This window comes from Pholcus phalangioides, unplaced genomic scaffold, assembly GCF_987345545.1.
Source record: "Pholcus phalangioides strain wild (caught in Gottingen) unplaced genomic scaffold, Ppha-v1.0 ptg000001l_1, whole genome shotgun sequence".
Lineage (NCBI taxonomy): Eukaryota > Metazoa > Arthropoda > Arachnida > Araneae > Pholcidae > Pholcus > Pholcus phalangioides.
This window is the reverse complement of record NW_028301594.1, coordinates 24,940,879-24,957,721: the sequence shown is the minus strand read 5'-3', so window position 1 is coordinate 24,957,721 and position 16,843 is coordinate 24,940,879. Positions and strand designations below refer to the sequence as shown.

General features: G+C 35.4%; 1 non-coding gene across 1 annotated transcript; it reads right to left on the bottom strand.

The window, feature by feature from the left end:
• Positions 1-7,361: 7,361 nt before the first annotated feature.
• On the bottom strand, positions 7,362-7,468 carry LOC149090170 (U6 spliceosomal RNA). The gene has a single exon (XR_016193208.1). It is a non-coding gene; the product is annotated as a U6 spliceosomal RNA (small nuclear RNA).
• Positions 7,469-16,843: the final 9,375 nt, after the last annotated feature.

The window sequence follows — 16,843 nt, the reverse complement described above, 5'->3', positions numbered from 1 at the left end:
TTACAGAGGAAATGAATGTACATGATATAGAAACAGTACATTAACTGAATTGAAAAACAAAACAAAAAAAACTTTGATTATTCAATAAATCAGTCATTTAAAGGAAAAAAAGTGCCTGAATGTAGAAAACCTCCAAACCTCTTCGCTCCAGATGGTACACGTACCCACATATGTGTGGCTTATTTTTAACGGTTTTAAATGCTTTTTTTTTTTCTGCCTAAAGTACACATATGTGTACTTAACTGTAACAGGATATCAGCCCAAATTATTATTTTATCTTTTTAAAGGGTATTTTGATATAGAATTAACACAAATCGATCAAAAAAAATTTTGTTTTTCTATACCAAGTTTTGACTCATTTTTAAAAAGATGAACCCTTCAAATGTTAACAAGCACATACAGCTATGGAGAAAAATAAGCAGTGATATACAATAAAACCTCTCATAACGGATATCTCTAAGATGCGGTCACCCCCTCTTTTACGGTCAAATAATTTCTCCTTGTCTAATAAAAGTATGCCCTTCCAACCCCTGATTAACGGTCACTCCCTCTTTTTAGGACGATTTTTTTGTCACCGGTGACCGCAAAAGAAAGGTTTTACTGTAATAATCAAGAATTCGGATAGTTCTTTAGTTGGTCGGCTGAAATGCTTTGATAATACGAAATTCTACGCAAAATCATCATGGAAAATGAATTGCTGTGAGATTAGAAATAAATTTTACGACTGGAGTTTTGTTCATTCGGTAATATTCATATCGGAACGAAATAATCTAAAACAGTACCCTTCAACTTTTTTACAGCTATGGACCAGTAAAAGTAGTTGAATGATTTAGTGGACCGGGAAAAAATAAATATATTTGGAGAATAATTTGCGGAGTGGTAAAGAAACGAGAGAGAGAAAAAGGGAGAGAAATTCTGATGAAACAAATCAGAGAAATAATTTGTGGATCGGGAAAGAAAAATAAACTAGGAAAATAATTTGTAGACTGGTAAAAAAACTGAAAAATAATTCGCAGAGTTGCTGACGGCTACTACAGAAACAGTAAACAATATAAGGTAGTATAATATTTAAACTAAATTTGAAAAGATTTATATAACTAGCTTTTATGTAAATTTGACGAAATGTTTCACGGACAGGTAGGAAATTTCCATGGAAGGGATTGAAGAATTGGGCTGTGCCCCTCGCCCAAGCTGACAAAAAATTAAAAAAAAGGGAAATATCTAGGTAAAAAAATATATCGAAAGAAAATACCTTTTATATGATGCTATTTCAACCAATTTCTGCTAATTTATAGGTTTTGTGAAGGGTGGTAACTCAAAATTTCTCGGGAGGAAAATTTTAGTGCCTTCCTCCTCAAACTTTTTTGGTGGTGGTCATAGTGACGGACTCTCATCGCGAGGATCCGGGTTCGAACCCTACCGGCGCCACAGTGGTGGTCGGCTGAAGTTGGTTTTCTGTGGTTCCCAACTTCAAGGCGCGAATGCGATCCGATCTCCCCGTTAAAAAAAGTGTCACCACAGAGAGCAACAGGCCTACATCATTACAAATATTCAATCATTGAACTTCACTCACAATTTGAAGTATAGATGGCAGCACTGAAATATCAGACACAACACTAGCTACACAATCAGACTGTTAGGTGCCTCCCTTCGTTCCAGACTGCCACGAAAGCTGGGCTGTAAGAGATCTCGGCAACGGGATAAGTCCAGTGGTAGAGCTCCTGGCGTTCATTCATTCATGTGCCTTTTTTAAAGGGTTATTCCTGTGTACATTCCTGCATATAATACAAGTGCATTTCAAAGACCTGGAACATTGATTCTGGAAATCTCGAAAAAATTTTTTAAGCTTTTTAAGTCTAAAAGTATCAGTGCTATTTTAATTGGAGATTTCACGAAGATGTTCATAGTCAGAGTTGAGAAGAGAATCTTGACAGTTTCCAGCCTTTTGGCATAATCCATGATTGTTTCAATCTTCTTGGTAGCTCTGCGTGTATGCCTATTTGTGATGAACCGGGGAGGGGGGGGGGGAAGGACCAGGTAAAATAAAAACTTCGGAAAGTTACGTTTTGGAAACGTTCAAGGGCAACACTATTAGGATTTCTAGCGTAAATGCGTTTGTTGTTGTTAGAAAGGGCCGTATTAAGCCTGAAAATTTTGCCAAGGGCCTCTCTGGCTTGATATCTATTACCTACAGCAACTTTCGAACCAGAAGAAAAATTCTTTTCTTTTTTATCAATTCGGTGTATCCTTGAAAGAAACAACCATTAAGAAAAAAAATTGTAAATAAAACAGAAGAAAAAGGAAATTTTCATTCCTTTAAAGAAAATGGAAAAGTTTAAAGTGAATAGCATAAAAAATAAACTAAAAATAAGGTGAGAGCAATTTACGTCAATAAACACAATGATATATATATAGAAATGTTGAAGGAAAAGGAGTACCGTATTTTCAGTAACCTGAGAAAACGGAATCAGAGATGGAATAAAATAAGGAAAAGAATTTTTTTTTTTCCCCCTTTTCACAGACAATTTTCTTCTCGGCTTGCGATAAACTTGAGCGAACGGCCAAAGAAAATGCCCACCACATTTTCAAAAAAACTAAAAAAGTTTTAAAGAGATCTTCTCGACTTTGACTTCTGGCGCTTTTAAGGTTGATAGTCTTTGCCATATACACACAAACTCAAGAATAAGAAGAAGAAAACATCACTGCTTTCTTTTCTATTCCATTCTTTTTAGATTTCTTAGCAAACGGAGTTATGTCTCTTGACTTTCTTATTCTTATAGGTATCTTTTACGGTGAATGTACAGAGAAACATCGTTTATACGTCGCTCAGTTATACGACTTTCACGTCTATACGACGTTTGGCTTCCGTCGCATTTGGTTTCTATACATTTTAATGATAAAATAATTCATTTATTTTATTCGAAATTTTATTTCGTCGACGTTTTCCCTTCGATTCGAACTCCAGATCTTTGTAAAAAAAAAGGCATTTATGTCCATCAAATGCGCGCGATTTCTGGAGACCAGGAGGTGCACAACATTTTCAGTCCACATCCAGACGTGCGGTATTTCTGCCACTCGCGGTCCGGAAACTTGGAAAAAAAAGAACGGCCGGCCATTTAACCCGTATTTTACGAGATATTCCTGTAATTTAGGCTGCCAAACTTTTTTTTAATAAAATGTCCCTGATTGACGGACTGATTTGCTTTTGTATATTTCAGCTGACCCGATGTGTATAGGTTTTTTTTTTTTAAATTTTTGTTATGTTGAAAGATCAAATGATTGTCGGACTCATATGATGATATGTGAATGTATATCTATAGTGTGATAATTACAATGTAAAATATAATACTTAAGTGAAGTAATTATTATAAATTCAAATTTATATTACGATTGTTATGACTCTAATTATCAAAGTAATATTAGTCATATAAATATTTTCATCAATATTTGTCAGAAATTTTCCTGTTTTTTTTGGTAATTACATTTTGACTTGAAGTACTCATCATTTTCCGCGATTGGCAAGTTTTCAAAAAATTTTAGCGATAGGTGACAACTTTACTTGCCGTTGACAAAATTTTTATGTTGTAAATGGCAACTTTACTTGCTTTTGACGAATTTTTCGGATGCAAATGTCAACTTTTTATTTGCCTTATACAATTTTTTCGGCTGCGAATGGCAACTTTCCTTGACTTTAACAATTCTTTTTAGCGATGTCCCGCATTTTTATTGAAGGAAATATGACTAGCGTACGTATTTATCATGCTGTGTATATTAATAATTTCCTACCGGATCAACTGGTAGAACCTCTGGTAGAACCACAGGGAACCTTTTGGCAGGCCACACCTGGCCCACGGCCAGGAGGTTATGATCCTCTGCTGTAGACAGTGGAAAAACGTTGCTGAAACAAGTTGTTTTACATATTGTTAGAGAGAGAGAGAGACCGAGGAAAGGAGGAAAGAAATCGGATTGTACTGCGCGAAAACAAGTAAAAACAACCCTACTGCACCTACGGAGATACGGCAAGAGCCGTGCGATCCCACAGGAATTGGAATTTTTTCTCGTCTGCTGTTGTAGTCGGATGCTAATGGATGAAGTTCTCGGACTTTCTGTGCAATGGGATCAGTATTACGAATACAGACAACTGCTTGCGAAATTGTTTATCGCTTCAAGTAGCTGCCAGCGGACGACCGTCTTAGCTCTAACGCATCCCCTGCGGATCCTTTAGGAAACGTGAGGATCACGTTATTTATAATGAGGTTCTGCTGTATGTGAATAATCGAGATAAAAACAAAAAGGCAATGTTCTGCCAGTTTTGTTTCTCTGAAATTGTTTGAAATTCAATTTTTTCCCCTCGGGTATGATTGAAATGGTTCCCTCCCTCACAAAATTGGAGATGCGATTAAACGTAATGAGTTTTATGATATTTTGTATGCCTGTGCATATGGGGGAAGTGGGTGGGTAATTTTTTTGAAGTAGCAACAGTTGTGCGAATTTTCGCATTCGTACTTATATGTAGAGAACGGTTTTGACCCGGCCTGTTGTGCGTCGTATAAACGGGGCTCCACCGTATATAAAAGAAATTCACGCACAGTCGTGAACACAGAAATAAAATGAAAGCATGTGCGTTTTTTTTTTATTGGTAAAAATAAAAGTTGGAAAAATAACACAGAAAGTGATAACGCAACAGGATTTTCTTTTCTTTGGTATTTTAAAGTTTCAAGAAAAAAGAACATTGTGTCTTGGTGTCTGTACGGTTGGGTTGTTGCAATATCCTTCGTGTGTTGTTACTAAATTGCCATCGAGAATTGGTCTTGCGCTGCAATGACACTATCGAAGTGGAAATGTTAAATGAGCCAAGGTGGAAAGTGATATACACGAGATTACTACAGACTTTGAAAGTTAAGATATTTCTTTCTAAAACTGAATTTTTCCTAAAGAAGTGAAGATGAGAGACTTTTTTTGAGTTCGTTTCTTAGTGTAGTAGGTGGAATTTAGTGTTCTTTTCTGTTCGTGAGTGACCCGCGACCAAGTTCTAAGCGGCCCTTGGTGCCATTCCACATCACTCAAGTGACTCGCGGTGCATTTATTGATCACATAAGTGATTCCCGTCATATTTACAGATCACTCGAGCGACCCACGGCATGTGAATAGATAATTTGAGTGATCCGCGGCACAGTTCCAGATCACTCAAGAGGCCTTGGTGCAGTTCCAGATCATTCAAGCGGCAAACGGCATATTTCCATCACATGGCTTAAGTGTACCGCGGCATAGTTCCAGATCATTTAAACGGCCTGCGATACGTTTTCAAACCAATGAAGCGACCCGAACTTTCCTATAGGTTGAACACCCCCTTACGCTACAGGGGGAATTCGGCATCCCTCTGATCCAGCGTCCGGGGAACAAATGCTAAATTTGGAATCAGCGCCCAAAAATGACTCTATAATAACTGAAATATCTTTCCCAATGATTTACGGTATTTATTTATAACGCACAGTTTCAATGTGATTTGTGTGCTGCTTATGGTACTATTGAAACTTAATTTTCACTTTATCTCAAAAATTAGAACCAATCTGACAAAAGCAATGCCAGATTCGAAACCAGCAGCCCCAATATACCCTAAATCGCTGAAATATCTCTGAGAACAAATCAGTGTTGAGCAGTGCGATCTTAATACGCCACATTAATTATTGATAAAGCTTCACTCGGCAAGTGACTTGCAGAACCATGAGTTTGGTTTGGAAGGGATTGTGACCAGATTGCTTTGGGCAGAAATTTCGAAGGGTTTGACACTGAGGTTAATAGATGAATTCAATGAGACTAGATATGGGTCTGGCTCTGCCCTGGTATTGGACATAAGCCCGTTATCTTGAATGGTTGGGATTGTCTCTCTCTCGGGGGGAAGTGTTTTGGAGTCAGCAATCTGATGACAGTAAAACCGATTGATGATTTCAATTAATTTTACATTATGCCCTTTAAGCGTGAAACAGTGTTCTAATTAACACTAAAAAAAATCTTTGGGTTCTAGGAACGAATTAATTAATTTTACACTGATTCCTAAGGGAAAAATAGTTTCGGTTTGCGAACAATTTAGTTTACGAATGGACTTTGGGAGCGAATCAAGTTCGTAAACCAAGGGTTGATTGGAACAGAGTAGCATACCCAAGTCACCCCCACCTGAAGGGGTGACCCGGGTATGACTTTGAACTTTTTCCCCGTTATAATAAGTTGCAAAACATTGCACAAAAACAGAGAAAAACGTCTTTCTAGAGGTGCAACTTTTAGTGTAAGGCCGGTATCACACTATAAAAGTTTTGTAAAGGGGCCATTCAAGTATTACGTAAGCAGATTTTCAGCCCCCCCCCCCCGTCAGCAGCTTAGAATATTTCATATCTTCAAAAAGGGGTGATTGATGACGCAACCTCAAACCCCCTCCCCCCCCTTGTCATCAAAAATCAGCAAACCCGAAACCCCGCCCCCCTCTCGATGCTGACGTAATACTTGAATGAATGACCCCAAAAGCTCTTTGATAAAACTTGAAAAATGGAATGAATAAGCGTATCGGTTACATTCGAGCAAATACAACAGATAAGCTTATTGATTGCATTTATCAAAGAGCTTTCGCAGAACTTTTATAGTGTAATACCGGCCTAAGAAATGTTAATTCATAAGAGAGAATAATATAAAAAATGTCCAAAATCTGTACCCAAGTCACCCCACTTCATGGTACATTTGTTTCTTTACCGAGAATTGTTTTTCCTTAAAAACTGTGAGTTTGCCAAAAAACTCATTCTTTTCCTCCCACGAGAGAGTTCTCATTTTCTACCAAACGTCATATTTCAAGTTTCGAAGTAGAAATCTAATCTTGAGTTTTTTGGGAAATTGTTCCGTTGGCAGTTCATTTTTCAATAAGTACACCGATGTTTGAGATTAATTGAAAACACTCTTTTCGATGTTTGTTAGAGGAATATGTGAGAATGTCTCTCGTAAGGAGAGAGAGAGGATGTGTGGCAAAAAGCAGGAGTTGCGTCATGTTTTTCGCCATTTGGCAGCAACTAATTCGAAACTTGTCTAGAATCTAGGCTTCAAAAGATCTGTCAGCAGCAAGTACTAACAAACATTTTTAATATTTTTATGCGTTCATTTCCACTTGAAACGACGTCGTTTGGCTCCGTTCAATTTCATCATCGATTAAAAAAAAATCAAATGAATAAAACGAAAAATGCTTGGAAAACTATTGTAATACGAAACGAAAAACTTGTAATGGTTTTTCAACATTTGTGTTATATATGTTGTGGTAAATGTGATAAATCTGGTAATCATGCATAATCGCCGGTTATTATGCAAAATATCCAACCATTTTGGTAAATTTGATAAATATTGAGAATTTACCACACTTACTTGCGCAGGGGCCATGCTAATGTTCTCTGTATTGTTCCAATTTTAGTATATGTACTGCCGAAGCGAGTACATATATTAAGTATAATTTATGTGAAAATAACAAAGTTGTTTGTTATTTTCACATAAATTAATAAATTTCCGGGAAAGCTTTCCATCCCCGGGAAAGCTTCGATATCTCTCTGAGATGGGAAGCGTGGTGTGTCCGGTCCTTCAATGTTCAATGCCTTTGCTGCAATGCATGCTTATACGCCTCACAGATGAGCTGTTGCAGCTGATACAACTTTCGAAACTCTACCGTAAACAATGACCTTCAATTTTTTTTCATAGAACGTAGTGAAATAAACGACCGTAGCATCATCTATTGGTTTAAATTGCAATTATTTCCGCCAAACCAGTATATTTACGTAACACATACTGTTATTCCATTTTTCACTCTATCACCGTTTTCTACTCATGATATTTCAAAGTTAGGGATTCCTTTCTGAGATATCATACATTAAACATGGTTCTCTTATGCATTTGTGTGACCTCAGCTCTTCTAGAAACATATGGGGGGGGGGAACTGTTGTCCCTTGAGCATAGAAAATTTTGAAACACTTGAATGTGATAATTAAACATATGTTTGTTTCATACAATATACAGATACTAAAAATTAAATTTGTAAAATTTTAATGCGAAAACTGATAGAGAAATGAAGTTCGAAAAATAATATTCCGAGGTATAAGTATAATATTCCCCACGCGTACAGTATTTCTGAAACATTCTGTATACCATATAAAATGAAAAGACTCATAAAGTATTTTTTTTTTCAAACTCACAATTTGGATATCAATATAATTCAATCAGTTCATGAAACATTGAAGTATTTAGATTTTTCATGATGTTAACAAATAAAAAGCAACAGCCCCGAAGAGCTATTTCTCAAACCAAATTTTAATAATAGCATTGAGTTACTCAATAGTATGTATTTCTTGATGTTATTCAAACTCCGTGCTCTCGAGAATATCTCTAGAAAATCTTTCATGTCACTGTGAATACTTTCAAGGAAGGTTAAAATAAATCCCAATTTTATTGGTAGCAGTACATTTTTCTTTTTGTCTTTACCGTTCATATTTGTCAGTTCGTTAGGAGACCGAAACTTGTGTAAACACGCTAACAACGTACTCGACCGTTCCTCAAGTATTTGGACTTCATCTCTCCCTCTTTCTCTCTATTATATTACATGGACGGCGGAGGCTACATTACATCGCATCTCTTGGAGCGGAAGAAAACAATGGTAGCTAAAAAAAAAAAAGATGAACTAGATGAGAATAGTTACATTGCACGCAATCGGGGAATTCGATGATTCTTGATTGAGCTGAGGTGGCTGGATAATGACTGGGGCATCGTTAACCTCATCACGTGAGAGTTTTTCTGTTCTTGCTATATTTGTGCAGTTTACTGTTCGGAAAGAAAAGGAAACAAAAATACGGGGACTAATTTGTGTCAAAGTTTATAGAGTTTCAAGTTTCAAGCCATGTTTAGAGTGAGAATGGCAATGAAATCGGAATTATTCGAGTAAAACTCACAGCTTTTATCAGTTTTATTCAAATTACAATACCCGAACATAATATTAATATGCCACAATTAGTTTAGTTTGTTGGTTTTCCGTTTTCTTCCTGAAGTTTTTTTCTTGCAATCTTGTGATATGACTGCCAAATAAGGAATACTGTACTCAGATTTTCTAATCTATTTATTTACAGAAATGTAACAAATATCTTAAATGGCCAACTTTTCTCTACTCCAGGGCCAGGATAATGTTAAGGTGCAGTGTTACGGGCCACTCGAGGTGTGAAATTCCGGTGTATAAGCCGCACCTGTAAAATAACGAATCAAGAACAGCAAATATGCATTCAGCTGAAAACACAGAGGATGCAACAGGTAAATTGTTACGCGAGATGGCGAAAAAAAAGTGCTCATAACAAACTTTATAAACAGTTTCAGTGTTCGAAAAAGTAAAGGCAGTATGGTGTGAGGGCATGGTAAATTATTTTCGTCACTAGAAATGATGAATGTCTGTTAAAACGAATGTCTGAAATTTATAAATATAACCAAGAGAGTTGCATCCTCAAGACTTTTTAAGTGTGAAAAATATACAACGAGTTCCGATCAAATGCAATACATGAAGTAGTTATTTCACCATGATTAGGATGACCATATTTTAGCAACAAAAATACCGGTAAATTGGGAACATAAATGTCGATAATTCTCGCAATAGATTGACATTTTTCAAAAAAGAATCCTCAAATTGTCGTCTAAATTGCTAGTTATCGCTTTCTAATGATTATTCATAGAAAACAAAGTGCTATAGCAAACCTGCAGTGATTTAAAACTACATCCGGAAAAAATTCTACATGATAAAATTTATAAATTATGCAAATTACTTTCATTTCATTAAAGAATATGAATTATAATACTTTCCAGACAAAATGAAACATTTTTTTAAATAAAAATTTCGGAAAGAGAAAAATATGATGGAAAATACGAGAATGTGTCCCATATATATATACGGGTAATATGACAACAGATGAGCATTTCCTCGGTGTGATGAGCTCTAATTTTAATAATTTCTTGGTAAAACGCCGTAGATATGGAAGCAATTACCGGCCGAATTGGAGGTTAGTGCTTTTATTACCTGGTTGCGAAACTTGGCGCTATTAAAACCTACATTGCTAGTTTCCATCAAAAGGTTCCGTCAGGTCCGGAGGTTCTATCCTGGGATAAGAACATAGTTAACAAGCTCTTTTAAGACGAACCTGAGGCGACCACCGATAGATGGCATCTTCATTTCCGATATAAATCTAATGTAGCTCATTGCGTTACGGTCATGTGAGCGGAGTTGGTGTGCGGTAAAGCGAGTTGTGATTTCCATCAAAAAGGTAATTGCTGCTGTAAAAAACAACAGAAATAACAAAATTTCAATTATAATGAAATTTTGAAACTGGACATATTATAATAGTGTTTCTCCCTTATTCAAGACAAAAGAGTCCATCAATGTTTAAAAATGACTCGAAAGCTCCATTCACGAGTAGAGCTGACACAATTAATGCTACTGAAGGTAAATAAGAAATTCAATATTCAACAAACGTCAGTACGTTAATCACATGAAAGCAAAGCTGTTCGAAATGAAACGTCAATAATAAGACTAAATTAACGTTGAGAAAAGTGGAGCTTATATTTCAAGTCCGCCAGAGTTTATTCAATATGTCATCAGAAGGCCGATTAGAATAATATGAACCGGGAGGGTGGGGGGGGGGGGGAGAAGAAAATATTATTTATTCTCTGTGGTTTGTAAATCTCTTTACAGGATCTAGTGGTGAGGATGATTCATTTGATTTTGATACCGAGACAGAATTGATCCCAAGGAAAGTCTTAACGCGTCGCTACTAATGGAAATTGCTTCTTTCTCATTAGTTTTGTTGATGATTGATGAAGAGTTTTGAAGTGAAAATTATTTCTGGTTAATGAAGAAAATTTTTAAGCGTGTCGGAGAACTAATGGCACGTCTTATCTCCGACCAGAAATAATCTATTCCTCTCGATAATTTCTGATGTGTGTTTCATCTAATTTAATGAATTTCTTTAACAACACCGAAAACATATAGATATGGAAACCATAGTTATTTACGAGTGATTTTTAGAGACTTTTCTACTTTGGCAGATGATGGAGAGACGCAATCAAGTGTTGTCTTTGAATATAACGAGAGAGAAAAAAAAAGAAATTATGTGCCTAAATGTGATTTCGAGATAAGCCAGCGGAAACGTCATTTCAGATCTAGGTTTTATTCATTTCAGCAAATCGCTTTTATCACTCATTGCTTCACTTTTCTGTATTTTGCTTTTGATTTATTGAGCTTAACTTCTAATAATTTTCTCTAACCTTACTGGAATGAAAATAAAATCATAACCGTGGGTTATTAGAAAAATATTAATCATGGTAAAGTTTATAATTAATATCGATAAATGATGACTGTGGAGCTGAAGCATGATCTCTGCTTCATCAAAGCTTTGATGTACTGATCTATGGGGTAAGAGTTATGTATATTCACAAACAGTGCCGTAATTAGTCATTCCTGTGCCCTGTACACGAATTTACATTTAGGCCCCTTCTGGCTCATTATTGGGCCCAGGCCTAAATGGGTCATTTTGGCCCCCCCCCCAAGTGGGCCCTGTGCGTGTGCAACTGTTGCACCTGCCTAGTTATGGCACTGGTAGTCAATAGGTATTTGTTACTCCTCGAGTTACGACTGTCTCAACTTGCGAGTGGTTCAAGTTATGAGAGCGAAATGCTCGCCCATTTTGGCCCGGGGTGGCTCTTGGGGTTATGTGATCCATGCGGTCGCTCTAGTTGGAAGGTGCCAAATCCAAGTTGAAAGAGGAAAAAAAACCGAAAAAATGTGGTCAGAGAGGTGCCAAAAATTGGTCCCGCAAGCGTAATAACAATGTTTACAATCTTGGATGTATCAGAGGAATTACCACGCAGTAATTGGTTGCTACTAGTGAAGAAGACAGCAAAACGGCACGAGAGGCTTCTGGCGAAACTGTGTTATGCCAAATAACTCGCTAACTTTGATACAGAAACTGAAAAGTCTTGCGTATAAATAGGACTACATTTTTTTAATAATACGATAATTAATTCTTCACTTTGATAAATTTTTAGAAAAATCTGAATTTCTTGATGCAGATTGAATACCACTACCTGTTTTCGGTTTTCGGAGCATTTTTTCACCGATAGGTTGAAAGAGAAATATTGTAATTAGAAAAAAAAAAGAAATTTATAACGAATAATTGTCAATAGTTCCTGAACAAAAAAAAAAAAAAATTTCGAATTCCAGTGGAAAAATATACATTTTTTTCTATAAAGAACATGACCAAAAACTTTCCATTCCCCCAAAATTTCATTGCTGATGAATGATATTTACATAGGCGGGTTATATTATGAACAAGCTTGTTTAAAATAAAAGTGGTGAAATTCATATCTCAGAACTTTACGCAGCTGTAGATTATTCGCAGTAAATTACGGTTTACATTAAATTTGAAGTCATACAAGTCTCAGCTCTGACCACGTTCATAGTAGCTAAAAAAAAAGAGAAATAATTTGAGTGAGGGGAAGAAAAAAAAATGCGTTTCTCTCAAAGAAAATAATTCTTTTCACCTCAAAATACTCTCAAAGATTGCCTGATAATTTCTCAAAAGAGAGAGTATCCTGCACTTTCTGTCAGTTTTGTAAATACTTTTCCCTATTTTTTTTCCTCTCAAACTCTCCCCTTTTTTGTCCAGATATTATGCCCGCAGGCAGCGCTGACGGTTATACAACTTTAAATTTTTATAGAAACCTTAATTTACTGCGAATAATCCGTGGCTGCATAAAGTTTGGAGATACAAATTTCATCACTTGAAAAAAAAACATCTTGTTCATCATATAATCTGCGTATGTAAATATTATTCACCAGCAATGAAATTTTGGAGGAATGAAAGAAGTTTTTGGTCTTTTTATAGAGAAAAATGTAGATTTTTTCATTGAAATTTGATTTTTTTTGTTTAGAAATCATTGATAATTACTCTTTACTAGCTGTTATCCGCGGCTTCATTCACGTCCATTAGGTAATCTGAAAATTCCCTCTTAAAACCCTTTTAATGTCATGATTTTGAGAAATCCCTTCTCAGCGTGTGTTTTTACGTTATAAAATGTAAATATTACTTAATATAAAATGTTAAAATAAAACTACTGATCTTATTTCATGTTCATACCTTCAGCGGTTTTGGCTCGGCGATGACGAATCAGTGAATCAGTAAGGACATGTTATTTTACATACAGGGTGTCCTGCAAGTGCTATATAGTGTGTAACACAAAATAAAAGTCTAAATTTTTTACGGTTGCCCTGTCCTCTAACTTCCAATTAGAAAGTTGTCTCCCCTGAGGTCAAAAAAAAAAAACCCAAGTTTCCAAGTGAGATATTCGAATTCAAAATCGGAGAAAAGTTGGGAAAGGAGAGCATAAATGAGGGAATGGAGCGTTGTGTATTCGTTAGCTTTTGCTGTTCTTTCATAACTTTTCTCCGATGTTTGAATTCACATATCTTCGCAAATATTGCACTTACAAACATGGAATTTTTTCTGTTGGCCTCAGGCAACTATTTTCCGATTGAAAGTTAGAGGACAAGGGGACTATATGAAAACTTAGATTTTTATTTTGTTACACACTGTCTTCACTCTCAAAACTGGTACAAGGTAATTTTTGAATGGTTTTTGAACATGTTTTAAATCGGAATCATACCTCTATGAAGAGTGATTGATTAGATAAAGGCCGCATTAGCACTTACACAGCACACCCTGCGTATGTATAAACTTTTCCTTATTAAATAAGTGAAGAAAAAGCGCAGAAAACAGTGGCATTTGATCTGCATCGAGAAATTCAGAGATTTTTGCAACGTATAAAAATTTATAAAAGAGAAGTATTATGAATCATATTATTAAGAAGAAAAAAAGTGGTTTCATTTATACTCAAGATTTCTCAGTTTCACAGTAACAAAGCTAGCGAGTTATTTGGCAGAACTCAGTTTCGCTAAAAACTCCACCCCTCGTGACGTTCTATCTTCTTTACTCGTAGCAATCAATCACTGCGTGCTAATTCCTTTCGTACAGCTAAAAATGTGAGATTTGAATAACGCTTCCCATAGTGATTTGTCTGATTCTAAACTGATTTCTCACAGATTTATCCTGGGACGGAACTAGAAAATTCTATACCAATTCTAAAATTCTATAATCAAAGGGCAGAGAGAGAAAACCAATTAAAAATTTCTATTTAAAGTTCTTTTCGTCCAGTCTGTATGTAAAATAACTTACAAAAAAAAAAAAAATTCAACGCAGATTTAGACACGAAAAAAATATCCATTCATGTAAAGCAGGAGAAAATTCAAAAACAAGATGATGGATGACATTTTCTAAACACATGGTACAATTCCAAGTAACACACATAAAGACATCGAATCTTTTCGAAGCTTATGTTTCTCAAAAGAAAAATATAATACGATTGCACATTCACACAAAACCCTTTTTCTTCTCTCTCTCCCTTTTATCCGAAATCTCAATTCTCAGAAATTGTGAATGATAAAAAAAAAAGGGGAATGAAATAAATAAAAGAAACTGTAAGAAAGCTAAATCTTTCTTAAAAGAAAACGGAAACAAATAGTAGTCCCAGAGTGATTTGTCTAAACACGAACTGATTTCTTAGTGTTATTTCCAGGAATAGAACTAGAAAATTCTATCGAAAAGTAGAAGAAAAAAAATCCAAACAGAGCAGGAAAGCGTTTTGTGTTTCCTGATTTTGCTGCTTTATTTTTATTTCAGCTTTCGGACTTTTTTTCCCACACACACACACACATTCCGTATTATTTGATCCGACACCGATACTTTGACAGATAAACGGCAGAGATATTCTTGAAAACGGGTTCCTGCGCGATTCTTAACCTGGATACGGTCCTGGAAAAGAAATATATAGAAGCTATATACATTGTCCCTTGGGATTCAACTAACACCGGTTCAACGGCAGAAAATATAAAAAAAGCGAACTTGTTTGAAGCCTAAGACAACTGTTGTAAACGGGAGAATTTTTTATTTTCTTTAGCGGACAAGCTTTTGTTATTTTTGCTCCAGTGTTTTGGGCTCCTTTTGTTTTGACTCTTATCCTACTTTTTGTTTTACTTTTATATATTCTCATTTCATTTTATCGCCTTTTGACTTTCCCCGAGTTGTATACTTCAGCAAGAGCTTCTTAAAAAAAAAAAAAATGCTGTTTTTGTGTTTTTCTTTTCTTGGAATGATATAGGCCTATCCATCGGGAAATCAACCATCTCAGTACCTTGGTATGCTTCATTAGGCTTTCTTTCGATTTTCTCCAAGTTTTTCCTCCCTCCCACAAAAAAATAAAATTTTCAGTCGTTTTCGAGTACTTTCTTTGTTTCAAAACTTTGCAGTTTAAGGAATCACTCTTTTTGTGTGTTGGTGATTATTATTACTATTATTATTTTTGGGATATTTACGCATTTTTTTGTTTATTTAGTGATTCGTTACATAATAGTTATTTTTGTCATTATCAGCATTCATTTATCAATACCATATTTCTTGGCATATCTACCAAGAAACTTAAGTTTATTGTAAATTTTTTTGTTAAATGGGTGTCCGCTTTTCTGAGGTTCCACTGTGTTTGTAATTTGTTTTTATTAGGAATGTTCTTCAAAAAATTGCAGGTCAATTTTTTTTCTCCTTCGGTTTAGTACATTCACACGTTTGTGCGGGGTATTTTAGAATGGACTTTCCATCTTAGAAAAGCAAAACGACTTGTACTTTCAAAAGGCAGGCCTGGAGTTTTGTGATTAAACCGGTTCGTGAAATTAGTAACAATTTTAAATAATAGATAGCGCAACAGTCGTTTAATTTCACGAATTCATCTGAATGTGTACGAGGTGCATGTACAGTTGCGCAGCAGGAGTGCATTTCAAATGATAATACAGTCGCGCAATCTTTTTAAATGTAATCTTCGTAAAACTTAAAAATATAACCTTCCCAATGATTCTATGAAAAATGTATTATACTGCAATGTTTTAAACAGAACAGAAATAATAAAAAATGCATTTTACTCATTAGTATACAGGATTTGCACAGATGAATGACATGATTTAAAAATTATATTTTCAAAAGTATTACACATAATATAATCAGTGATGCATAAAAAATAAAGAAAAAGCATTCAAAGTGTTTCTCAACATCGCTCAATAGATGCCAGCACTTTCGTAGAACGCACTGACAGAAATTCTGTTTTTTTATACTTACAAATTTGTAAACGTAAGCTGCTCAGAAGTAGCGGAAACAATCCTTGCATATTCCAATGCAAAAAAAACCTTTTCTTATTCTTATTCTTATCTTCAATTTCAGACACTCCATCCTACGGAAGTGTTGCCATCTATTGAGCGATGTTGAAAAAAAAACTGAATTTTTTTCTTTATTTTTTTCTATCACAGTTTATATTATGTGCAATAGTTTTTAAAACTTAAATTTTTAAAGTTGTGTGATTCATTTGTACGAACTCTATATTCCGTACTGTAATCTATCAGTCACATATTTCGAAAATGATTTACGACCTCCGTAATTTATCTATGAAATGATGTTCAAGACTAAAGAGCCTTGATGGGCTGAGGAGACTACATTTTCAATATATTTATCCACCGATCACCCCGTTAGAACATAATACTGGCTGATTCGAGGGCCATTCGCTTACAGGGAACCAACACTCAACTGATATTTCCTGTGAGTGATTATAGAAGCGCGACCTAATAACAGGCCATCGATACTGAAGCCTCATTAACGCATTCAGTATTATGCCAACATCGTATTCTCTAATGTTGAGC